The 27,769-nt window shown below is 35.1% G+C and overlaps 1 long non-coding RNA gene across 1 annotated transcript; it reads right to left on the bottom strand.

The window, feature by feature from the left end:
- Positions 1–222: 222 nt before the first annotated feature.
- Positions 223–26,450, bottom strand: LOC118500666. The gene is made up of 2 exons (XR_004903243.1): positions 25,252–26,450; positions 223–2,095 (listed from the first exon to the last, which is right to left on the bottom strand). It is a non-coding gene; the product is annotated as an uncharacterized LOC118500666 (long non-coding RNA).
- Positions 26,451–27,769: the final 1,319 nt, after the last annotated feature.

Raw genomic sequence — 27,769 nt, 5'->3', positions numbered from 1 at the left:
GTCTTAGATTTTGACATTCAGAAAAACATAAAACTACGTACTCTATTTCCACTTATATCTGTAGAGCACCACCAGCTTGAAGAAGCAAAGCAGTCTCTGAAATAAAGCAGAACACTCTATATATAAATGCTGATGGCATTCTAAGTTTCATCTTTCACAAAGAAAACACAAGGGAAGTAACTTATGCAACTGTGCATTATTTTTGTATAAGGGACTTTTAAAAAAAAAAAACCCTGCTATCCATGCTTAATAAACCTGAATTGTCAATCAGCTTGTTAGCAGTGTCAGTAGATACCTAGGCTCATTATGCTATGCCATTGGGAATACATCACTCTGAGGAAGACATTTCCTTCGTGATATTTTTATTTACAGACCTATATGTAGCAATTGATTTGGGGAAATGTTCTTTTTTGTTTCAGAATTTGAAACTCTAGCAATTACTTTTCATTTATGCTTGTAGGGTTTACTTGGCAGTGTAAATGTATATTTAAAGTGCATTGATGATTCTCAAGAAGGGAGTTTAATTCTATTAATTGAGGTCTCCATGAGGATGTGCTGGGGTTAAAATAAAAGCTATTGTCAGTCCTTTTTCTCATATTGTTATTTTTCTGTCAGCAGACAAAAGATATATACTGCTCCCCTGTCATTTTATTGAGCAGGTGTGGTATTGGGACATGGAGTGGGAAAAATATTCCATCTACATAACTTAGCATTAAGGTATTTATATTTTATTAGTGTTCAAATAAAGTTCCTCTGATGATAGCAAATTAATACCTCTGGCAGAAGCAATATTCAGATGGGAAAATAGAAGAAGGATAATACGTAATTCTTAGGCACTTCATAAGAAAGTACATATGTGTTCTTTAAAAGAAGACATTGTGGAACTAAACACATACATTTCCCTTTATTATAGAGCTTGTTGCCCTAATAAACATCTTGATTTGAAAAGTATAAATCTATCTCAGAGTCAGCATGTATTAAAAGTGCTTTTTAGTATTAATAACAATAGCACATACATAAATGTCAATTTTGACCAAGTAATTCAAATTATGTTACAGAGTACGCTTCTTTAAGTAACTTCTTGCACTGTAGAAGTAAGGAAACTGAGTAATAAGGTAAATTAATGGTTTATCCAAGATCAATTTTATAGGTCAGGAACAGAGCCAGAACTTAGCCCTATCCATTAGAACAGATCAACCCCCTCACTTGAAGTTGGCATACTCCACTGAAGGTAGCATCGTACCAGTATCTAATAAAGACTTTAAGCTATTATTGTAGAGTGGCTTCAGACAAAATTCGAATTGATGGGAACTTTCCTCTGAAACTTGATTCAAAGCAAACCCTGTCTTTTTTCTCCCTGTACATCTTCTCTTGTAGTGAAGGATCCAAAGATAGCACATAAATGGATGCTTCTCTGATACCTGGGGCTTATCAGTAAGAATAGAAGTAATGGAAATCTTATGGGAAAGCCCGCTCTTAAAAGATTTCCAATCCAATTTTTGAACTCAAAAGGCCTGAATTAGTTTCAGATTAACATCCAAGTCTTTCAAAGTACATCTTCCAGGATTCAGTAATCAAGAGGACATCAAACACTGGCACTTAGGTACAATTTTTTTTGTGGCAAAAGAAGAGAAATAGACAAATATGCAGGTTTTTCTTTTCCTTTTTTTTAGGCACATGCCTTTTCTTTTGTCTTTTTCTGTATTCTACATGTCATTTATTTTCCCATTTATACTTTCATTAACTTCTTATGAAATAAATACCTGCACATATGAATGCATGCCCAACTATACATATGCAATGCAAAGCTTAATATTTTTCTAAAGCAGTGGTAAGTTAACGGGTCTTTATAAATAACATTCCATAGCTGCCAACTCTAAGAAGATTGGAGTCCAAATATATTCAGTTTCAGTGTCCTTCAAGTGCATTTCAGTGGAGGGAATCCCAATGCACATCCTATGAGACAGTGCAGCTGCCATCCTTTTCCTGTCTCTGATCCTTCAGATTTTCCCCATTGCAGTTATGGTTGGGCTGGCTGCCACGCTCCATCTCAAATTTCTTGTCCCAATTGCAGGTCAGCTATTGGTGCAAAGATCTATAAGACAGGCAGGTGGCAAGGATGTTACAGAGATGCATCCACCTCAGTCTACTCTCAAGAAGTTGAAGAAAGAGAAAGAAATATGATTTATAATTCAGAGTGGAAGCCTTTGTGCAATTTATACATCACAAATGCAACTAAATATAGTGGGCATTAATTAGAGAAACAGAATTCGGTCTTTTTTTAAGAGGTCACAGAAGCATTCCATCAAGAAGAATTCCATCTACTTTCAGCAACTTATTCATTGGTGTACTTTCCAAACCTTCCTTTTGGGGATAGTTCTCCTGCTGAGGTCTGGTGTCTATAAAGGATGAGCAGTACATTGAAGTTTCGAACTATAGCCCTGGGTGCTTTATCAAATTGTAAAGGAAAAAGTGCTAATGTCTTTACTGCACAAATTGAGGCAAGTGTTAATATGACATTATGTGCACACATTTATTTTTATGGAACTAATATTTAATCCGTTTCAATGAAAATCAACTATGCATTATTTGCCTGCAGATTGCACATATTTGAAAGCTGATGGCCACTATATGCAAAAAAAAAAAAAAAAAAACATTTGAAAGCACATGAGTTTTGTACATCCCTGAATCAAGTGTAATGTAAACTGAAGCTGGTCCCTGCTGGGTTGTTGTAAATACTTGTGCTGAGACTGAGGTTGCTAATGTCAATGTTAGAGGAAAGAAAAGGACACGGAGAAAAGATATATGCTTCTTTAGCATATGCTTTTCTTTCTAAGGAAACTTGAATAGGGCATGCCTTCAAACACTGACACAAATTCCAGGTTTCCTTATAAGGTCTCTACACACACACACACACACACACACACACACACACACACAAAAGGTCACTTTTCCCTAAAAATATCTGGGTTTTTCAATGTAATTTAACTGCCATTGTTAAAAACACTTGGTCAAGTGCTCCTGCGTATAAAACTACTTAACGCTTGCTTACTACTACAGAATGCAAATCTCAGAACTTTCAAAGACTGCTACAAATGCTGCTATACTTTCATTTACTCTTAGGCAATAAGCAGGATTAAGCCCTTTAAAGGATCTTTTTGACTACATTTTATCATATTTCTCTGATTCTCCTGTATGGAGTAAGTAGCTCCCAGACCAACTGAACTGATAGGGTTGGGTGATGATTCTAGGATTCTGATTTTAAACTCTCCAGATTATTCTGATTGGTAGTCAGCTAATTTGACAAACCTTTATTTTATTTCAAGGGTACCCCATAAAGAGTGAACCTCTGCTTTGTAAATATGAGTATATACTCCAGAGTAGATAAAGATCCTACTAGAAACATGTTCACGTCTTTCTACCTCCATCCCCAAAAGCACTTCACATCCTTTGACACCTGGTCCTAGATTCTCTGAAACTCAAGAAGTGTTCTGGTCCAATTGTAACATTAAGTAAAAGCTATAGAGAAGAGTCTGCTCAACCTTTTCTCATAGCCCTCTTCTTTCTCCAGAAGCCCTTTTCTTGTTTTTCTTTCTCTCTTGTGTTTTTTTCTTTCTTAAGCTTAGTTTATTGAGCCATTACAATTGTCTTTTCATATAACATTCCTATTTTAACTCCTATAGTGGGTTAAATAGTGGCCCCTTCTAAAAGATGTGTCCATATTCTAACCCTCAGAACCAATAAATGTCACTGTAGTTGGAAAGAGAGTCTTTGCAGGTGCAATTAAGGATCTTGAGATGAAATCCTCCTGGAGTCTATGAGTTGGCCCTAAATCTAATGATAGGTGTCCTTCCTTGTAAGACACAGCAGAGAAGAAGACATGGAGACAGAGATAAGGTTACGCAAAGACCAAGACAGTGACTGGAGTGGTGCAGACACAAACCAAGAACACCTGGAGACACCAGAAGCTAGAAGAGGCAAGAAAGAGATCTCTCTAGATCTTTTGGAGGGAGCATGGTTCTACCAACACCTTAAATTCAGACTTGTAGCTTCTAAAATTGTAAAAAAATAAATTAATTTTTATTTAAGCCACAGTTTTGTGGTAATTTGTTATTGCAGCCCGAGGGAACTGATACAACCCCTATTCTTTCTTTCCTGTCTAGAATAATTCTCACCTGTTGAACACACACACATACACAAAAATAAACATTATTCTGCCTCTCCCTTTACCTCTAGTTCTCTCTTCAGACAGTCACATGACATCAAGAAACTTGAGTCATAAGCCAAAGAGTAGAATTCATAATACATCTCTGAGGAGAAAACAGAAGTTATAACTGGATTTGGGTATCTGAAGAGTAGGGACTGAGTATTCTTATTTAGGACTAATCAGACCTAGCATAAATTTAGGCACACTGATGTTTAATACATATTTTAAATTAACTTCTAAAATTAGATAAACTTCAATGTTTTCGATGTCAAAGGTCGCTGAAAATTCTTTAATTTGATTTTTGTAATTTAAATTATTTTATTGTTGTTCAATTACAGTTGTCTGTATTTTCTCCCCATCCTTCCCCCACCCCCTCCAAACCCACCTCCCTCCCTTGCTCCCAGCCTCCCCCTTGGTTTTGTCCACGTGTCCTTTATAGTAGTTCCTGAAAACCCTTTCCCCTCTGTCTCCTCCCCACTTCCCTCTGGCTATTGTTACATTGTTCTTAATTTCAGTGTCTCTGGTTATATTTTGTTTGCTTTTTTTTCTTTTGTTGATTATGTTCCAGTTAAAGGTGGAGTTCTTTAACTTTAAATTTTAATTTGCCAACATGTTTTCATCTACTTCCTCAATGTCTTCAAATTCAAACTCATGTGTCCAAACACAAGTTATTCAAATGCATAAATCATAATCATAGTAATTAAGTAACAGTAATTAAGTAACAAAGAGTGATGGTATTATGACATATTAATAATTCACATATTTTAGAACAAATATATATATTTGGGAGTTTCTTTTGGGATCTTATCTACCATTTAGTACATTTTTTGCATTATAAAATATATTCTTCATTCCAAGAAAACCTTTACAAAGTAATTCCTGAACCACAATAGTTTTATGAGTTAAGAGGCTCATTTCTTCCATTCTTTCTAATCCCAGCTCTATGTTATATACTTATTTCTTGCTACCTCTAAGTAATAATGTAACATAATAATAACATTTTACTCATGAGGGACTAGTGTGATAGGCATACAGAGGGGCTACTGCAGTGGGAGGGGTTTTATGGTAGGGAAACAAGATCAAGCTTACCCTGAATATAACAAAAACCTGGAAAGTTAGAGCCAAGGAGCAGGGTGGAAGTCTGTGAATGGAAAGTTACTAAAATTACTAAATAAAATTTATAACAGGTTTTTATTTCATGTTTGATGAGAATCATGATTTTACCATCTTGAAAATACGCTGTCACAGAAGGTCAATCCACCTCTTAAGGTGCCCAGTGTTGAGAAGGAAAAGTTTTTGCCCCACTCTTACATGTTCTTCTTACTTATTTAATAATTAATGTGAAACAGGCCAACAGGAGAAAATTAAATTCAATTATGTACATACAGGGGCCCCACATAGATATCAGACCCAAGGACACATTGGGCCATTTAAGCTTATTTGCCATACTGAGCTAAAATACGGGATAGGGGCCTGGGACTTTAAATGGGAGAAGGGTAATTTCCAAGACAATAAGAAGAGAAGATATCTTGTAATTAAATGTTTTTTCTGCCATAAATATAAATCATTCAGATAAAAAATTATTTCCCTTTCTGGACAAGAACCTATCTAAATTCTTTAGGTTATTACGGCAGGGGTAAAATTTTTCTTGGGTTTGTTAGGTCTCAGTTGCCTTCAGCTCTATAGTCTGTAAGTTCATATGGCACATTTTGGGGAGGCTTGTTGTAAACCCTGTCAACATACTTGGGAAGATCAGAAAAGTTTCCATCGAGATGACATTAAAGGAAGAGGAGTACTATTAGAGGAAGTGGGAGAAGCAAACTGCCAGGTTATGAGCAGCCCTGTTAAGGAAAGAGGGGATATGACTGGACTTGTGACACAAAAATATAAATCTGGCTGCAGTATTGTGATGCCTAATTTTGTGTGTCGCCTTGGCTGATCCACAGTGTCTAGATATGTGCTCAAAATTATTCCTGATATTTCTAAGGGAGTGTTTTTAGACAAGGGTAACATCTAGAACAGCAGACTTTGAGTAAACCAGATTGTCCTCCATAATGTGAAAGGGCCTCATATGATTAGCTGAAGACCTAAACAGAACAAAAATACAGGCTTCCCTCTAGCAGGAAGACATTCTGCTGGCAGACAGCCTTCTGACTTGATATACAGCACAGGTGGCAAACACAAGTCCCACATGCCGAATCTGGCCCTCCACTTGTTTTATCCAGACTGGTACCTTGTTTCTACCTGGCAGCAGTGCCAAGCTCCTTGCCCTTAGTTAAAGAGTAGTTACATTTATGCAGTCTTAAAATTACATTTGTCCCTTTGAAGGCAACTGCGAGGCTGATGTGGCCACGGTGAAAATGAGTTTGACACCCCTGATATACAGCATCAGCCTCTCTGAGTTTCCAGCCCAACAGGTGATTTTGAACTTTCCAGCTTCTATAAGTTCAGGGACCAATTCCTTAAAACAAATAAAACAACTTTCTTTATCTATCTACCATCTATCTAGCTAGCTAATTTAACTATCTATCTACGTATCTACTTATCTATTTCTTCATTTTATTGGTTTTGTTTTCCTGGAAAAGCCTAATACAAAGGAGGACATTTGATGGTGGGTCAAAAGGGAGATTGGCTGTTATAGTATTCCCAGTGTGAGTTCAGAGTAGCTTGCTTTAGAGTAGTGGTTCTGGGACTTGAGAGAAGAAGACTGAAAAATCTAATTAAGAAGCAAAATATTCAGGGGAAAGTGACATACTCCATACTGGAGGCATAAAAAGGGACAAAGACTCCCAGATTTCTGATCTACATATCTAGTGTTTCTCTTTTTTTTCTTTAGCTTTTTTTCAAATTATATTTATTTATTTTTAGAGCAAGGGAAAGGGGTTGAGAAAGAGAGGGACAGAAATATCAATGTATGGTTGTCTCTCACATGCCCCCTACTGGGGACCTGGCCCAGAACCCAGGCATGTGCCCTGACTGGGAATCAAACCAATCAAACCAGCGATGATTTGGTTCACAGCCTGTGCTCAATCCACTGAGCTACACCAGCCAGGGCTGACTTATACATCTAAATGCATGGTGGTGATTTATTGAGTGGGGTCACCAAGAAGAGGATCGGTTTAGAAAGCAAAAAATATGATTATATGCTTGGAAATATTGAGTTTGAGATATTTTGGTAAACCCAAAATACTAGACATGGTGAAAATACATAATAAAAAAAAAAGAAAAAGAAATCCAAGACCAAGTCTTAAAAAAGCACAACATTTAATAATAGGATCTGAAACTACAAATACATTGGAAGTTTAAATAAATCTTAGAATTTCAAGTTTTAAAATTTTAACATGTATATGAAACTGATGTTAATGAAGGTTTTTGTGAAATGCAATTACTACAGGAAAGAACTGATGTAACTTCTGGTTTAGGATCTTCTTATTACACTCTTCAAAAGATAGATATTATTTTCTTACTTCCTCATTAATCAGGACAGAATGTTGTGTAATTATTATGATAGAACTTGCATGCAGGTTCTTATTTCTCATTTAAAAAATTATCCTTGAGTAGCAATTCCTGGTCATAATTCAGAAGCAACTTAGAGAATTCTTCAAGTTTATCAAGAACCCAACTCTATGCTAATTTTACAGACTGCTTTCAGAAAATATTTCTGTAAATTGTTTTATAAGTTCTGCATAAATATAGTCATAAACATTCACTCTTCAGTTGAAACATTAATTTATAAAGTTTATAAACTTCCCAGATGTGTAACTTCTATGAGTATATACTTATCTTGAATATTATTGGATTTATTGAATCTTACTGTGCTTACTATAATTTTGTTGATGTACAAAATTGTATACATACAATGCCATCTGATTAAATTACAGTACTGATTTATTTCCTTATTTATCCTATAAATAACTAATAATATATAACATGTTCCAGGTACTCTATGATACACATTGGCATACAAATATAATTAAGACAAAACTCCTATGCCACAAATAAGCTCCAGTCTGGTGGATATGTGTAACAATATGTTTAATGCAATTCAAGATAAAGATAGTTTATCATGAGAAGAATAAGAAGAGATAAACAATTGTACCTGCAATGGGATAGAAACAGTAGTCAGGGAAATTTTAAAGGATCAGAAAGTTAACCAGGCCAATAAGGAATGACACGAAATGCATTCAAGGCAGGGAAAAAAAAACAGTATGAGCAAAAGCACAAAGGTATGAATTTTTCAATCAATATTGCAGATGCACAACAGAAAGTCAGAAAATGGAAAGACACAGAGAAATAGATGATAAGGTACACATTATAAAGTGATATTGATAGCAAGCTAGAGAATTCTGGGTAATTCTGGTGATGTGAGAGCTGTTGAATGGGTTTAAGTATAAAAGTTATGCTAAATAGTTTGCATAGTAATTAATATAGGTATTTAAGGAAGGAATCTGGGTCAACACATCTGGTGTCATGTTGGACCCATATTATAATACCTTTTACATTGCTGAATTTTTTATCTTTGTTTTTTGATCATGATTGTTATGGGAACATGATACAATAGTTTTCTATTCACCAAACATTCTGTTCTGTTGTTCACAGGAATAATCATGTGGTTTTCTTTGGCAAAAAAATAAAAATATAAGAAGAAATAGCATGTGATTCTAGACATGTGACATAGTTTTAAGAACTGTCAAGTGACATACAATGTTTCATTTCCCTTTACCACAGTGGTGATGTCATGGTAAGTCTTTTAAGTATTTGGATTATTTGTTACTGCAGCTAATCTAGAAGAACCTGACTGACGTAGAAAGTATATGTCATGTGGTTACACTTACTATCATTTTTAGTGGCCTCCTCAATCTTACTAATTAGATAGTCTATGCGATACTTCTCCCCAATAAGCTAAATGATAAATAATGTAGTGACTAAAAACAGAAGAGATTTTAGCTTAAGTGACATGGTTATTTATGACAAGAAATAGTAGTTTTGTATTTTATAATTCTATGGATCATTTGAGCATAGTGGAACGTATTTACTTATTGATAGTCAAATCTCATTTTCCATGGTATTTATGTTTTCTGGTGTCACCACAAACACCAAACTAGTGAATACTAAACTATTTCTCTAAGGGGAAATATTGGGTTAGGTGCCTGCAAGCCTCTGGTCACAACATTTCATCAACAAAGACACTATCTGTGTTATATGGGTCATTTGTCAACATGCTTGTAAAATAAGCTAGTCTCATTAGCATTGATAATCACTATATAATTCCCTTCCTATATAACAATTAATAGGTATATTCTAAATTCTTCCATACTCTCCTGATCTGCAAACTCTGCTTACTTATAAGTTTAGCTTTTTCATGCCCTATCACCTTTTGAAACATGTGATCCAGCCTGCATAACTGGAGAATGATTTACCATTTTCTCCTAACTCTGGCTAACATGACCATAAATTTCTTTGGCTTGCAGTATGATAACAATTCTGTGTACTATACTGTTTTTTCAATCAGTCAAAACCATACATTCAGCCATTTTCTCACCTCTTTCATAGTTTTATCACACATTATAAATGTTACTTTATCACTTTCTGGATCAGTCTCATGTACAGATTGGTGAATTTCTTCTTCCTTTTCAGGATGTACCATTTTGATTCATTAACATAAGACTCATGGATGAGAACACTTTAGGTCATGACTAATCAAAACTTATGTATATGTAACACATGTATTTTCCCCTAGAAGGCACATTACAGTTTTGTGGAATGCTAGACAACACTTCAGCACTGTGTTTAAGGGCCACTTTAAAGAGATCACATACATACAATCACACACAAAAGTGAAATGGTGGCAGTAAATAGACTGAGAAATGAAAATTCTTACAATATAAAACTTGAACTAAGAAAACAGAGCCTTGCTTTGTTGAACCTCACCTAGAACCAGCTGCGGTCAGATGACTCAAAATTTTGGCCATTCAGCCCATATATGCAAATGACCTGAAAACCCTCAAGTGTTGATCTGAGGGTTACAAGTAAAACCTAGTTAATAGGCAAATTCACAAATATGGAATCTGTGAATAATGGGGATTAACTGTATTAGTTTCTTTACAAAGGAAAATTACATACATTGTTTGGACCAAGAAGAAACTGATACTATTAGAAGTGCTATGGAAAACAGGCACAAAAACTATCTGTTCAACACAAGCTCACACTTAATACAAGGAGGAAAAGTAATGATGCCATATTAGACCTATTCAATTAGGTTAATACTTATTAGTTACCAGGTAATATAAAATAACCAGATGATTTTTTGTTATTTAATAAAATAAATTCATTGACTAGAGCATACTTTCCTAGCAGAAACATTGTTACAAATTTACTAAATATAGAAAAAGCATTCAATATGCTAACAAGGAATCACTGACATTTGACGACAACCAAACATGTAAGGTAAATTACTGTAATGAACACACCTCATGTGTAGTGTGAGGAACTGCGTGTGCACCTATGCAACTGATTTTGACATCTGAGAAACACAGAAGGTTTATACAAGTAGTTTGTTTTTAAATGTTGCTCACAAAGAAAGACTGAGGAAAAGTGTTTCTGGTTTATGAGGTATAATTGAGGGAAAATATTTCTAATCCAACAGACAAAGTCTACAAAACTAAAGTAAAGTATAGGACCACAATGGAATTAAGTTCGTTGGGTCAAACCAAACATGTGTTTACTTACTTACTTGTCCATTACAGACACATAATAATGTATAATAACATTGTAGCTCCAAATTACATAAGTCTTTGTATAAAATAGAAAATTTCTTTAGAAACTCAAAAGAATTTTTTGTCACTCAATCTGCCAGGGATCACCTTTGATTTCTGAATATTTGATAAACAAATATAACTTGTTTTAACAGAATATGATATTGAAATTGTCATATCATATACAGGTAATTAATTTTATCTTCCAAAATACACAAAGGTGAATCAATGAAGTTTTCTTACTGCACAGTTATAAAAAACACTGGCATCATTAAGATGAAATTGATTGTAAAATAAAGAGCTTTCTCCATTTCCTACTGGTTGCAGGACTGAACCTATATTTTCCAAGATAAACTCTTCAGCATCAGGAATTTTGACAGCTCTGGAGGAAAGTAAATGTCATCTTTATTTTTGATATAATGTACAACTGTGGGTACTGATGTAGTTTCAGCTTGAAAACATATTCTTAAGCATTGACAATGACTCAGTAGGGAAATGGTGTGCATTTCAGTTCTGATAATGCCACAGTAGAGAATAAAACAAGAAGCTTAAATTCCATGCACTTCAGTAAAGTAACAATATATGTTTACTTTTCAGCTCTTGACAGGTAAAGTCATATATGATTCTCTGCTGACATGTACAACTCCCTCAGTATTGGCTAGATTATAGTTTACCTGTTGGAAATTGTACTTCTAGCACGGTTAGCAACATTCAAGAACTATGTGAGAGGTTATATGACACAAAGATAAGACATCTTTCTCTAAGTCATTTTTTCACAAATTATCACAAAATTTATATTCCCCACTCTTTGCCACTTTTCTTTGTTGTAAGCTCTATATTCAGCTCTTTGCCTTGCATGATTTTCACTCCAGTCTCATCAAAGCCAAAGATTCAGAAAAATAAGAAAAGAGCAGAAAGTAAATAGTGTCTCCACAAAGTTTTTACAGCTGGCAGAAAGAAGAGTGTGAGGCTGCCTTTTTGTCTAAGAAGTTTTTAAAGGATTCTTTATCATAATAAATGTCATAAATATGACAGTGGTCACTACTGCTTGTTTACACAAAAATATCTGTGAATTGTTATCATTTGGTTCAAACCTGATAGTCTCAGAGAATTTGAGCACCTGAGAATGTAGCAAATTCAGAGGATGGTCTCTGAACTCTCCTTTCTGTCTCCCCTTCTAGAGTCACAGGGATACACAGGGAAAGTGTGTATACACAGGGAAAGTGTGTGATACACAGGGAAAGCCACATATACACAGGGAAAGTGTGTTGATGAGCTTTGAGAGCACACCAGCAGTTACAGCTTCTCCTACTATCTACTGAGAGAAGGCAGGCAAGAGACTTCATGTGTACTGCATCAGTGGGTGTAAGCAAGCATGAGCTAGGAAGAGAACTTGCTATTCTTTAGGCCAAGATCAACCATGGGATTTAATAGATCTCTAGGCAAATCCAGACACCAAAACAAATGAACAAAAAGTAATAATAAAAAACAAACACACAAAAATCTGAAATCCCTGGAGAAAAGGCAGCCTGTTTACTGTTCGTGATGTTGAAAGGACACACATTGGCCTGCAGGGTAATTTCAGGGTGGGCTACATTAATCTCAATCCCGCTGGTCTGGAATCGGCTGTGATTCATTTGCAGGCAATCAGTTAACGGCTTAGGTCCCATTCATCACAGAAAGATACATATCAATTTGTTATCAATTATGCCACAAATATCAATTTCTATGCCTTCTTTCTAAAATTCTGCTGCTATTTTGTAGACCCTCATGAATGCTGACAAAACATACAAAGAAGAGAAGAACATGATGCATCACTTTAAGCTACCAAGGGAAGATCAAGTGTTAATTGAGAATAGTTGGCAGCAACCAAAATGAATGTGGTGATGTGATGGAGAGAATGAAAAAAAAAACATAAAAAAATCACTAGGATGCATGGACAAGTACTTAAAGAACAGAATATATTCTGGAACACGTATTATATAATTTTTAATTATGAAGTCAGTAAAGAAACTGGAAATGAGAAGGATCACTGTTAAGAATACAACTATTGATCTTTAATGGTAAGAGAAAGATTTTCCTTTAAAATTTTTTAAAATTTATTTTTAAGAGAGAGAGAGAAAGAAGGAGAGAGAAAGTGAGATTTGTTGTTCCACCCATTTATGCGTTCATTGGATGATTCTTGTATGTGCCCTGATGGGGCATTGAGCCCATAACCCTGGCATATTGGGATAATGCTGACCTACCCTACCAGGACAGAACTGTTGATCTTAAAGATTGAATAAAAAATGAAATTTCACAACACAGATCAAGAATAGGAAGAATAAGGAATCTTGAGGGAAAATTAAAAGATAAGAAAGACAGATATCTGGAACTGGTTAGGGAATAGAAATGCCAGAAGGAGAAAAAAGGAATAGGTCAAAACCCAAACAAGTTAATAATTAGACAATAATAGAAGAAAAATTTCCTGAGATGAAGGGTTTGATTTGGAATAAGGAAAAGATTTGCAAACTTCTAAGCAGGATTAATAAAATTTTATACATTCCATATTAAAAAGAGAACACATAAACCCATTGAAAAGAGGGGTAGGAGGTAGAGAAGGGGGTTATATCCACTATGGGAATCAAATTAGCACTAGACTTTCCATCTGAACCATTAGGAGGCCATGACATAATAGGTATAGGCCATGAGTGAAATGCTGTAATTCCATAATCTTATATACAGTCCAGTCACAAACTAATTGAATTAATATAATAATTTGGTATACTGGGTAGATATAAGACAATATAAAATTAGTAGGTTTTCTTAACTAGCTATAAATAGTCAAAATGGACAATGACCCATTTACAATTATGATGAAACTCAAATAATATTGGAGTAAATTATTTAAGAAAGAGATGGGGCTCATTTAATGAAAACTATAAAATGTATTGAAGGACATGAAACAGACCTAAAAAAAATTAAAAAACATGTTGTGTTCCTGTGTATCAGTAAAAATTTTAATTTTTTATGTTTTATCATTCATCAACTCAAGAAATATTTACTAGTCTGCATATTGAAAATGAAGTAATGATAGATGTGGAATACAGACAATTAACAAAATAAACAAAATGCATGTTAAACAACAATAAAATGCTATGGAGAAAAACAAAGCAGGAAAAGCAAATAGAAACTGTTGTAAAGATAACGCTTTCTCATAGGGTAATCCAAATGGCTTCAATGAGATGGTAAATTTGAATGCAGACCTGAATGAGTTAATAGAGCAAACCATGTTAGCATCTGAGTATAGACACTTCTAGGCAGAGGGGAAAAGTACAATGTCTCTGAGTTGAAAGTGTGTAAGAAAGCTAATATAAGTGAAGTGGAGTGAGCAAAGGGTAAGAGAACAGATGAGTTCAGTGTACAAGAAGCAGATCATATCACAGCAAGTATTTTGTTTTACTCCAAATAGGATCAGAAGTCACTGGAGGACTGTAAGTAGAGAAGTGACACGTTCTAAGTTTTTAAGAGGATAACTCTCCTTGTCTGTGGAGCATACTAAAGGGTGCCTGGGCAGAAGCAGGAAGAGTGGTTGTGAGGCTGTTGCAGCTGTCCAAGTGAGAAGTAAAGATGACATGGGTCACAGAACTTGTGAGAAGTGATTGTATCCTGGATGTATTTGAAAACTAAAGCCCTGATATGGGATATTTGTTATGAAGAGTGAAATTAAGAGTAACATCATGGTTTTGGGCTTAAGTTCACATAGATTTACCATTAACTGGGAAGAAAAAGACTGCAGCAAAGGCTTAATATTAGACACATTACATGTGAAATGCCTGTTTTGAAAATTTGAATGGAAATACAGATGTTTATACATACTTCTAGAGTTTAGCAGAAAAGTTCCAATCATATAAAATATATGCCAATTATTATCCAAATTGGAGTTAGCATAGAAACATCAATGCAATTATTTTAATTAATTTTAGTTAACTTGAAAGAAAATATCTGTGAAAAATGTATGATTATAATAAGAAATAACTGCACAGAGGTATTTACCTTACCCAATAGTAAAAGCTATTGTAAATTCACTGTAATGAAAGAGTATGGTATAGCCAAAGAAATAAAATCTACATAAAGGGCATCCAGAAATAAAATGTGTGTATATAGGAAACAAAATATTACAAAGGTAACATTGTCTTTCAGTAAAAAAATTGATTATTTAGTAAATATTTTAGGCATGAAAAAAAGCATTCTTTTTATTACAGATAAAAATAATTATAATTATATTTAATAGGTAAATGTTAACATTACAACACACACACTTAATAGTTCCTTGGATCAAGGCTACTGAAGTTTCTCATTCCAAACTAAGTAGAAACTGAGGTTTAAAAAAATTAAGTAACTTGACAAAATTAGTATGTTTGAAAAAATTAAGCAACTGGCCCAAATTAACTTATCAGTGAAGTGCTGAACCAAGATTTAAAATCTGTCCTGTCCCAAAGCAAATCTTTTTACCACCATGATAAATGTATGTCTGGTCTTTCTTAAATAAGCTGTATTTACAAGGTACAATTTGATAATTTTAAAGATGGGGAAAATAATGCAGAGCAGATAAACCAACTTCCTTATTTCTATAGTGAAGTGACAAAAACATGAGACTCTACCCTAATATTTGATTCTGGTTTTGTATTAAGACCATGCAGACTTTCCAACTTGATGTGGTGGTAGACTCTGAGCTCCTAGACCATGGGAGAGAGTGGAGGGGTATGAGGTTCTGTGGAGGCCGAAGCAAACAATGGCAAAATCACTGGAGAGAGCAGGGAAGCTCTCAGAAAAAAATTTTGTTCAAGAATGCACCACTTAGATATGAGATTCTCAGCAGGTAAAGTGGGAGAGCCTAGTTCCTTGACTCAACTTGAATTTTTGTGGTGTTCACCACTGACCTCTCCTGAGACTTGTGATTTCTTGAAATGTTTGTATTACTACTAGTCCACACCTTTTCAAATAAATTCTTATATGACCCACTCAACAGACATTTGCTTTCCCCATATTTAAGGCCCCTGCTTCATACTGGGCTGCAAACGGAGTTAGGTCTCTAGTGTTTAACATCATTGCAATAATGGGAGATCATTGTCCCTAAGAGTCTCATTTATGAGAATCATAGCAAAGATTCCTGAAAGACAAAATGCCTAATTTTAGGTATTGATTTACATCCTTAGGCCAAAATTATCTTATACAATTCACCAAGAATATTTCAAACAGTTTAGAGCTTCTGAATAAATGAAATGTAACCCTTTCTAGTACAGATAATATTGTTAACACAATAAGCTCTTCTGGGAACATTTAACAAATTCCCAGATAGATGGGTTGCATTCTCCTCAGTAGACTAGATATATGGATTTGGCCTATTATCATTTTGTATATTTTTTTGAAAAGATACCCCCCCCATTAAGTTAATTATACATCTACTATCTCATTTATTTATTTAGGTGAGAACATCGAAATTCTGGTTCTTAGCAAATTTCAATTATACAATATGTGTTATAAATTAGTCACCAGGTTATACATTAGATCCTTGCTTGATACTGTAAAAAAAAAGATTTTATTTATTTTCAGAGAGGGGAATGGAAGGAGAAAGAGAGGGAGAGAAACATCAATGTGAGAAACATCAATTGGTTGCCTCTTGCACACCCCCAAACCAGGGACCTGGCCTGCAACCCAGGAATGTGTCCTGACCAGGAATCGAACCTGTGAGCTTTCAGTTCACAGGCTGGTGCTCAATCCTCTGAGACACACCAGACAAAGCCCTTTTTTGGTATTTTTTAATGGTTGCTGTGATATTCAGTAAATGGAAGTTCAAAAAGCCTAAATGATACACAATCACAGAAGTATAAGATTGAAAGTAAAATCACATTCTGATCCAAAAGATTCATACTCTACAATCAAGCAGACAATGAACACATTACAGACTCAGGTTCATTCAACTTCCACATCTATTTTAATGCTGGGGATAATTTTTAGGTGGATTATGACTTCCCCATTGCCCACACACTTAATTCTCTTAACCATAGAAATTTTACCAACTCCCAACACAAGATAGCTCCCCCTCTTCTCATTAAATCATGAGACCATGATGTAGATACAAGGAAAAAACAGACTGTCCTAAATAAGATCTTTAAAACACTTGTTCCAGAAACACAAAACAGAAAAATGCATTCCCCCACAGAAATAAAGCACACATAAACTCAAAACTGCATAACAGTACAGTAGTAAAAAAATGAAAGAAACTATAAAGGTTTGGACCATAAAATATTCTTGTTTCATGTGTCATATTTCTTCATGATAACCTAACAACTTTCACTACTAATATGCCTATAAAACCGGAAGTGAGTTATTTGAATTTATTTTACTGGCTACAACAAAAAAAAATCATTACCAAAAAATTCTGGTATTTCCCACAAGTAATTCTGCAGAGTAGCAGACATAGGGGGACCTCAGTTGCAAACTCTAGTTATGCAGGGAAACCAAAGTTACATTTCATAAAGTCTTTGACATATCTCTCAGCTGAAATTAGACTCTTTCATCTCTGAATCTTCGCCTTGGCCAATGGAGCCAACTACTCCACTTCACCTCCTCCTCCTGGGAGGTTATACACCTGCCTGCAGGGAGGCAGGTGGTGCAGGTGATGCCTGACGACATGGGGGTGTCTTCCCTTAGGCTACTTCTCTTAGCCACAGAGCAGAACACCTCTACAATGCAATTTATACTCAAGAAAATTCCTTTTGACCACATGCACATTCCAGTATGTATGTGTGTGTACACACACACACATATTCAAAGCAGTAGCATAATATCCCCACAAAAATGGGTAAAAGTGTCACAGAACCCCAAATTTTCCTGAAAAGAAAAAAATCTATAAATCATGTTTGCCTCCTTTCTGCCACTAATTAAAATTATTTTACTTACCTGTTAATATTTTAAATTGCATATATCTGTTCAGAATGCAAACCCTGGTTTCCTTGACTATACCTACTTATTACAAATTCTGGTGAATAAATAAGTGAATTAATAAGTGCATTAACAAAGGAAAAGAACAGCAATTTTAATAAAATTAATAGCACAGGTTATCTTCACAAACATTCCTAAACTAGAATATAGTCAGAGTTTGCATCATTGTTATAACGATGTGTAATGAGTTTTAGACATTTAGCATTTCTTAACAATATAATTTTTAAAAATCCAGTTTCTTGTTCTACATGTAAGGAGCTTGAAAGTCAGCACTACATCCTAACAAACAGAAAAAATCGACTCTTTTTGATCCAAAAGAGAGAGAGGTCACAGGGCAAATTGCTGCCTTCCGAGGTCTGAGAAACAGGGTGTCACAGCTTACCTGAGCAGGGAGGGACTGAGGCACAGAAGCCACCATGGGAACCAATGCCAGGGAAGTAAAATCTGAATGTAATTGACAAGTTGCTGGAGGCTCGGTGAGAACAATTCAGAGAGTTAAAAACTCCAGAGAGACTCCCACAATATCATGAGATATATCTCCAGCAGCTCAACCATATTCCCATGGTTAATATTGGAGGAAAAAACTCCTGAAGCTTCTGTCAGTGGAAAGGGGAAAGGAAAGGAACCATTTTGAAATACAAGAGAGCACTCTGTTCTTTTTAACAGGGCCTGCCATCAAGGGAAACTAGCTTAGCAGAGCCTAACCTGCTGGGTATTATCAAAGCCTCACTGACCTGGGGAAATAAAATACCAACTCCAGCTGGCTCCAGCAATGCTGTTCCATCTGGGTGGGGAGAAAACAACAGAGAAACACTTACAAAGTTCACAGTCCATTGGCACAGCCTCACTAAAAGACTGAGACCTAATCACAGGATTATAGAAGGCTTTTTCTTTCCCCATAGCTCACCCTCACATTACTAAAGGCCTATTTACTGCAGTTCCTTTTATCCTGTACATCATGTCTGGTTATCAAGAAAAAATTACAAGGCACCCCAAAACGCAGCAAACCACAAATTGAAGAGGCAAAACGATCATCAGAACCAGACATAGTAGAGATGTTTGAATGATCAGACAGAGAATTTAAAAGAACTAATATTATACGGTGTGGGGCTACTGGATAAAGTAGAAAATATGAAAGAAGAGATAGGTGTTCTAAGAAAGAACCAAGTACTAGAGATAAAAAAAAATACTGACATAAAAAATGCCTTTGGTGGGCTCATTAGTAGACTAGACACAGTTGTGGAAAGAATCTCTGAGCTAAAGAATATTCAGTAGAATAATCAAAATCCAAAAGTATAGAGAACAAAGACAGGTAAACAAAGAATATTTAAGGCCTATGGGACAACTATAAATGGTATAATTAAAATGCCAAAGGAGAGGAAAAAGAACAGAACAGAAGAAATATTTGAAACAATAATGACAGAGAACTTTTCCAAGTTAATGTCAGATACCAAACCATAAACACAAAAATCTCAGAGAACACTAAGCAGGATAATTAAAAAAAAAGTCAAACCTAGGCATGTTATTTAAAATTGTAGAAAACCAAAGATAAAACAAGAAAGTAGACAGGGAAAACTTATTTTACTGATAGAATGAAGATAAGAATTACATCTGACTTTTCTCTAGAAACCTTGCAAGTAAGAAGAGAATGAAGTGAAATATTTAAAATGTTGAGAGAAAAAAAAACAACAACTTAGAAATCTGCACCCTCCAAATTTATTCTTCAAAGCTGAAGGAGAAATAAAAATAAACCTTCCATCTTTCTCCAAGAAGCATGATTTCCTCCCAGCTTTTCCCATCCCAATAAACGATTACTCCTTCACACAGATGCTCAGATCCAAAACTTTGGTGCCCTCATTGATTTCATTCATTCATATGATAAATCCAATCTGATGATGAATTCTATTTATTTTTACCTTCAAATTATAACCAAAATCTGACCACATTCCATTGAAACTTCATACTCTAAACATTTCCCTCTTGCTCAACCTATACCAGATACTCTGGAATATTCCACATACTCTAATGCCTTAAGGTTTCTGTATTTTGTGTTTCCCCACATATAAATGTGCCCACTATCTCACCTACTTCATGTTTCTGCTTGACTGTCATTTTTTTCAATGAAGCTTTTTCTTACAAACCAATCTAAATTACAGCTTCTAACCCCAAAGACATTGCCTATTTATTGTCCTTTTCTCATAGTATTTTCCCTAATCTGACATATTATATATTCTTGTTACTTATTCAATTCTGTGATTTTTTGTTTACTATATGCCCTCCCACTAGGCCCATCCAGGCAAGGATTTTGACTGTTTTATCTCCAGAACTTAGAATAGTCTCAGAAATATAATATGTAATAAATAATGGAGGGATTGGAAAATTGAATAGGATCTGTTATTAAAATTATTTTCATGTCCCAGCCAGGGTACATTCCTGGGTTGCAGGCCATAACCCCCAGCAACTGCACATTGATGTTTCTCTCTCTCTCTCTTTCTCTCTCTCTCCCTCCCTCCCTCCCTTCCCTCTCTAAAAATAAATAAATAAAATCTTTAAAAAAATTATTTTCATGTATGTAGTTAAAACTGTGTTTTGATTTAACCAAATTAATTAAGGTTAGGAGAGAGAAGAATGGTTTGGAAACAAAGGTTATTAGAGATGTAGTGAATTTTCTGCAACTCTAATACTCATTGTGGCACTATATTTTCAAAGACATTTTAAATGTATGCTATAAGTTATTAAATAAATTTTTAACCAGCCAGCCCAGCACGTTTGTGGTAGTTATAAAATTTAAAGTAAATTTGCATTTTAATCTAGGCTGCAGTGTTTACATTTACATGTGTATCTTATTTTTATACAGTTATATTCTGAGACTTAAATCTTCACCTTGGCTTAAGTAGGACTTTATCTTTAAAATTCTGTAGCTAGGCAAAATACACACAATGGCTTTGGAAATATCTTCATAGTGGTAACTTGAAGTTAGGAACAAAAATATTAAAAATTGATATTCATGAAATTTAACTGAGGAAAATTTGTGGGGGGGGTGTAAAATATTGACTAACTGCAAATTCTTTAAAGAATGGAAAGATCACAGTAGGATGAGACAATGAGTTTAACCTAATAAAATGAGACTTAATAAAGACAAATATGAATTTACGGTGTTCAGCACAGTAGAAATGACTCTACAAGTATGAGATCTAGAAGTATGGCTTAGCAAAAATCTAGAAAAAGACATATTGAAGAGATCATAAATACAAGAGAAGTGCTATGTTTCTGTGAACATACACACAAAAGCAAATTTACCTTTAAGAATGTTAATGAGTTTGAGGATGGGATAGTGGTATTCTCCTCTGTGCTTTCCAGCCCTACTTGTAGTAGTTATATATATATTTCTTCAGTTTTTGGAAGACAAATTGAGCTGAAATATACACAGAGGTGATAGGCCAATATGTGGAGTGGTCTTGAAACAATATAAAATGGGAAAAAAAATGATGGGTAAGAAAGATCCTATGAAGAAAGAAATCACAATGAAATTGATCTCAGTAACTATTTTCAAATACATGAAGTATTGTTTGTTGTACAGGAGAATTTGACTTGTTCTAAGACCATTCTTGGAGAGATAGCATTCACGGTTCTATGTGGTACAATGGTGGCATATAAATCATCTGAAAAAAGCCCTTCATTTGAAAAACACTTAAATACTAGTTAAGTATTAGAAACTTACTTTAAATGAACTAATTTCAAAACATGAAAACTAATTTCCCAGAGACTAAAAAATAATGAGTAGAATTCTGAAGCCAGAATGATAAGTAAATACTGAAGTTGTGGTAATGCAGGCTGAAACTGAATTCCAGAACTTAGAACGGGTTGTTAAAGGTCAGCATTTAGGAAAAGCAGACCAGCCTTTGCTCTCTCAAAAGTAGTGAGAGAGGATGAAAGTGCAGATCCCTCTCCCCTCCACATAAATTCTAGAGTTAAATTTTTAGTAAAAGTGTGGTTACTAATATGTTCTCCTGTATGTAGCAAGGGGAGCCAAACAATATGTCTGTCTGTCTCTGCCAAAGAAACCATTTTGTTGGGGTATTTGTGTGCTCTGAGCAATATGACTATAGGTCTAAGGTCAGGTGAGCTCATTTTTATGGTGACCAGAGAACAAATGTAGCAGGAGAAACTGCAAGACAAAAACTGAATCAAAATTAGACTGTCTATGGCCAATGGAAACAAACAAAACTCCACCTAGAAGGGAAGCATCTCAATTTTGTCTTCTTGGGATATATCCAGATTAAGTCCTGCTAAGTATGTTGTGGAAAATCCACCCACATGCGGGGAGATAACGAAGCACAAACTTTATTACCCGGGGGCCCAGAGGGGGTGGTTAACATCCAAATCCTCTGAGCACCAATCCTCACTCTCCCGGGGTTTAACTAGTCCCGGGCTCCCTACCTATGTGGAGAAGCAAGGTTACAGAAGCTGAATGCGGAAGTTAGGTCCAGCTACCTTATATGGGAGACACAGGGAAAACGCAGGAGGAATTTGCAGAAGCTACAGAGCACAGGAGCTTGGGAGTCTGTGTAGGACCTTGAGTAACTGGCGTTGCTTTGGTTAGGACTTGTCAGCTTCTACAGTCCTGTGTGAAATTTTGCAAGTGTTACAGTTACAGAGCATAAGAAACTTTTGGAGTTTTCTTTTCCTGCCACAAGTATGGGCTGAGTAGAAAGAAAAACATCAGAGACACAAAGAAATGAGCCGTCATGAGTGAGAAAAATATTAAGAGCATAAACAATAAATATCACATTTAGATCCCCAAGGGCTTCAGATAATACAATCATCAAATACAAAGTATAAAGTTTATACAAAAATATTCAAAGAAATAAACAATGGGCTCCAAAACAATGACTATTGAAAATGTTCAAGCAGATTTGAAAAGGAACCAAAAACATTAGTGAAAATAAAATATCTTCATTGTTATAAGGTTAAGTCCAAAAGCTGACAAGCTCTACATTCAGCTAAAACCTGAAAAGGCCCAAATCACTGCTCATTCGGGCAGGAAGAGTTCCCTCTTACTTCTGCATTTTCATTCTAGTCAGGTCTTCAGTACCCTAGATGAGGGCTGACTATTAGTGAGGGCAATGTGCTTTATCCACTCTACCAGCAAACCATCCAGAAACACCCTTACCTCACAGGTACACCCAGAATGTTTGACCAAACAAATGTCTGGGCACTCCATGACTCCGTCAAGTTGACCCATAAAATTAATCTTTACAATAATATAAAGGCTTTATTTTTTATTATTAAACAAAACCCAGAAGACTTCATTGTAGTTATAGAACATAATATCAATGCCATGTACCAAATATTTATGCATCTATGTTATACTACCATTACGAAAAAGGCTTTCTAAACATCTTTCATTTCAGGTGGAGCAGGAAGTATTTAGCTTGTGTGCTATTTTGACACACTCCTAACATGTCTCAGAATTTTTTTTTGGAAACCATTTCCTGTTCTTAGTAGGTAACACTCGGTCCAGGTAGAGCAGCTTGGCCCTGAAAACTCATTTACTTGCCGACCCACCAGTGTTTTCCTCCTTACCCATGTCACATTCACTTAAATGTTGGCTCCTATATTCTGCCCAGAAGACATACGAATGAGCACAGTTCAGGTCTTCAAAACACAACATCACATTTCCATCTGTGAGTACATCCTCTGAGTACAACAGTCTGTGTTTGTTTTCATGTGTCTGCAGAAGGAAGATTATAGCATCTAATAAATCTTTATGTCAGTATATTTGAATCTGTCCTAAGTTTATATCTCTAAGAGTTTCTTTCCTAAAATGTATATTTTGAATATGATTTGCCTTTACTATTATTTTAAATAAGTACAAGCTCATCAAAAGCTATACAAAGTATTTAAACATATCAAATAAAAAAATAAATATCATCCAAACTTACACCCTCTAAACATAATAACATATTATTTGAAATCATTTCTTTCTCTATCTGTTCATTCCCAACAAGATTTGGAGACTTTTAACACAGTTTTAATTACACTATATTTATAAATTGGCATCCTAGTTATCACGGAAAGTAACCATCTGCTGACATTTTAAAGTATATTCATCCTCAGATCCCACTCATGACCAATTAAATCAAAACCCCTAGAGGTGGAGTCAGTTGCATTCATTTTTTGAAGGGATCTCTAGGTGAGTGTAAAGTGCAGCCAAGCCTGGAAACCACTGGTATCACATGTAAGCATTGTCCATGTTATTAATTTTCATAAATATTGTTTTAAGTGAGTGCTTGCAATGCATAAGCATACCAAAATTTATTTAAAATTCTCTTAGTGTTAGACATTTAGGTTATTTTTAATTATATATTTACATATGGATAGAGCCAAATATAGGTAAAAACTCAATCTTCCTAAATATAATTATTAGAAGGTGCAGATGCGTTGGTCTTTTGAGAGGAGTTAAATTATAAAACAGATCTAATACCCTGAAATGACATATAATTTCCTTTAAAAATCAAAAGAATTCAGCATTACTGCTAGAATTTTGTTAAGAATCTAAAATTGATTATATCTTTAAGAAGCCTCCAATGTGTGTTCTATATGTATCATTTTGTACATTACCTATATAAAATATATATGTAAATAAAACTATTTTTTAATTCTGTAGAGTCTTTTGGGGGTTATAGATTTTTATAACCTCAGTCCTTGAGAATTTTGAAGACTACTAACTTCATAGAATTTAAGAAAAAAACTTATTTTAGAAAATAGAGAAAATCACATTGTATTTGATTGGGGGGCTGTGATAAAGAAAGGTATTTAGTCAAAATCCAATTCAGACATCCCTGTGGAAAATTAAGACAGTTGGGATTAGATACTATCCACTTATCCAATTTCTGCCTTACTGTGTCTTTTTTATTTGAATTAATCTGGGTAATGAACACCCAAACCAAATTATTGTGGGTTGATTACCCATGAAAAGTGGGTTAATTGTTTAATAGCCATGGGTACAAGTTGGTATAGGTATTTTAATATACACAAACTTCTAGTTGGCATATTTGATAGTAGCATAAAATGCATATACAATGAAATCAATGATAGTTTCGCAATAAATGTTGATTAGTCTTCTTGTTAGTATAATTTAATTGTCTGTAAAATTGGTTGCTAAATACTAGAAAAAGAAGTCATCTGTTAAAATTGTTTATATTAAAAAACAGATAAATGAGTATTTTTGAGGTATTAAACAAAAAAATCTTAATTTTGAGAAAATACTGGAAGAAAAGAGATATTAGTACTACTTACACAGTCAAAGGCAAATGCAACAAATGGTTGTTCCCATCGTGAGTTCAGCACATTTATCATATTAGGGTACAGTCAGGTACAGGCATCCACGTCGGTAGGCAGTTTAAAGTGAAATCTGCACAAAAATATTCAATTTCTAAGGAAAAAGGTGGTATCTAATTGAACAATGCTAGGTAGCATTTACAGCCTCTGGGCAAGAAGAATGGACCCGATCAAGAAACACCAACTGTAGCCATGTTTTCTAATTTACGTTCTAGGGTCATTAAGGGGAAGACCTTTTTAGAAAATAGCTTTCACCTTCAATAAAGGTGCACCAGGATTCTGATAAAAAATGCCAGCGTTCCCTCTCCTTTTCATGGCAGAAGCAATGGACCCAATTAAAAAATCCCACAAATGGATCCATTGAGTTATGCCCTTTCTTAAGAAACAACAACAACAATAACAACAATGGAACACAAGGGAATAGCAAAATAACAACAACAACCAAAAAGAATAGAGAGCAGCAAATTGAGCATACTGAATCAGCAGGGAAGCTGCCCATGTGGGCAAAGGTTGTTATAAAGTTCACAAAATTAACAATGTAGCCAACCAAGTGTTTTTACTTGATTGTCAAATCATCACCAATTTTCCATTTCTTTTCTTATTTTACTTTCTTCTTTTCTTCAATTTATACTTCAGCTGATTTCTTTTTCTTCTTATGGAACCCTGGGCTGCAGCCTGGAATTACATTTTGCTCTCTTAAGAGATTAAGGAGGAATGAAACTTTCCCTCCAGTAGTAATTTCAGAAGACAAGTTCTTCCTGACGATGACTGAGGGAAGCATCATTTTGGCATCACCCTAATAAATTTCTTTCAGCTGACTAGTATTGAAAACCCACACTATCACAGAACTCTTGGTAAATTCGATTTTGGGTGAAAGGCAGAGAGAACCTCCTAGCTGGGCTGGGGTTCTTTCTGTTCAGCGCCATTTCACAATTAGCAGTGTTAATGTGAATCTTGGTTGTGTGGCCCATAGGGACTTAATTATAGCTTATTTGCCATTCATTCCCCCTTCTTTCCTCCTCCCCAGTGCTTTAGGCTCAGGGTTCACAACTAAGCCACCTTTCTAGACTATGCCTGGGAGACAGCCCGGCAGAGAACCCTTTACAAATGGCCATGGAGCTAAGACTGAAACAGTAAGAGCAATAAATACTTGTAAATGCTCTCACTTGAAAGGAACTAGAGATTTCTAAGAGCATCAAAGAGGTGGTCATGGGGGAGCTGCAGTAAAATTTCCCCTAGAGAAACAGAAAGACAAAGCATTAGAAAAAAGCAGGCTGACTGTCGGGGATTTCATAAACCTTACCCAAAGCAGCAGCTTGGTCAAAGGAGGCCGGGCTGCTCAGCTCTGCTCCTCTCTGCATACTAGCCAGATGATACTCCTACGCCACAAGATGTATTCCCGATTGTACGTATTAATTTTGATGCTTGCCTAGAGCGACTATTTCTCATTCTCTGTTAACTGGTGTGGTTAATTATGTACTGTAGTATTTAAATTACAACTCTGATTATTTTTGAAAGATAATTAGACTAAGAAAAAGAAGGAGACAGAGTTGTAATGAAGGTTGTTCTGAAAGTTCTGGTGATAGCAGGAAGACAATATATTCTCCCAGAAGTGAGAATCATTTGTGGCACAGATGGGCCGTGGGGAGACTGCAGTGAACTCTTTGGAACCATGCATTCATTTTAATTAAGGAGGGGCCATCTGGTTCAAATAAAGAGAGAAAATATGATTCATTTTATTAGACAACTTGTCAAACTTTGAGTTACATGTGCACTTCCCTGCTAAATGTTCACTCTCTGTTTTCCATCTTTTTATTTTAGAACTTAACAATTCTCCCAACTTCTTACCTTGTTCATGGCCTTCATTTACTTAAAATCTTAAGTCCATTTGATATAAAATCTGTCTTAACACACAGGTATTTTATTGTTTTACTATCTCTTGCTGTTATCTCTTCAAAATTCCTATAAAATATTAAATGAGACAGAGTCTTATGGATACTTGGTTATTTTTTTCCAACAATGAAGCTATTCATATAAATTTAACACATGTATTCATGTAATTATTGAACCTATTAGTAGAAGGATTTGTGCCAAGTAGGGAATAAATAATCAATTAAAATGAATTAGCTGTTATTGCATTTCTCTGGTAATATCAAAGATGTAATATTTGGCATGAGGCAGTAACTTATTTTTATTTTAAAATCTATTTTCACTGTTTTTGTATACACACTAATAAAGCCTAGTAGATGTAATCAGTCAGGTCACATATTCAAAGAATGACACTCAAGAGCCAAATCTCATTCCAGGGCTCTATACTCTCCTCCAAATTCCCTTTTCTGTCTCTTTACCTTCTATTCTCACCTCCTACTCTCGCCCTCCCCCCTATCCTCTCTTCAGTAAATATTTGAGCACATATTGTGTTATTTCAGATACGAGTTTGGGCACTGGAAAACAAATAAGACTTATTAGCAAGAGA

Source organism: Phyllostomus discolor, chromosome 5, assembly GCF_004126475.2.
Source record: "Phyllostomus discolor isolate MPI-MPIP mPhyDis1 chromosome 5, mPhyDis1.pri.v3, whole genome shotgun sequence".
Lineage (NCBI taxonomy): Eukaryota > Metazoa > Chordata > Mammalia > Chiroptera > Phyllostomidae > Phyllostomus > Phyllostomus discolor.
This window is presented reverse-complemented; position numbering and strand designations above follow the sequence as displayed.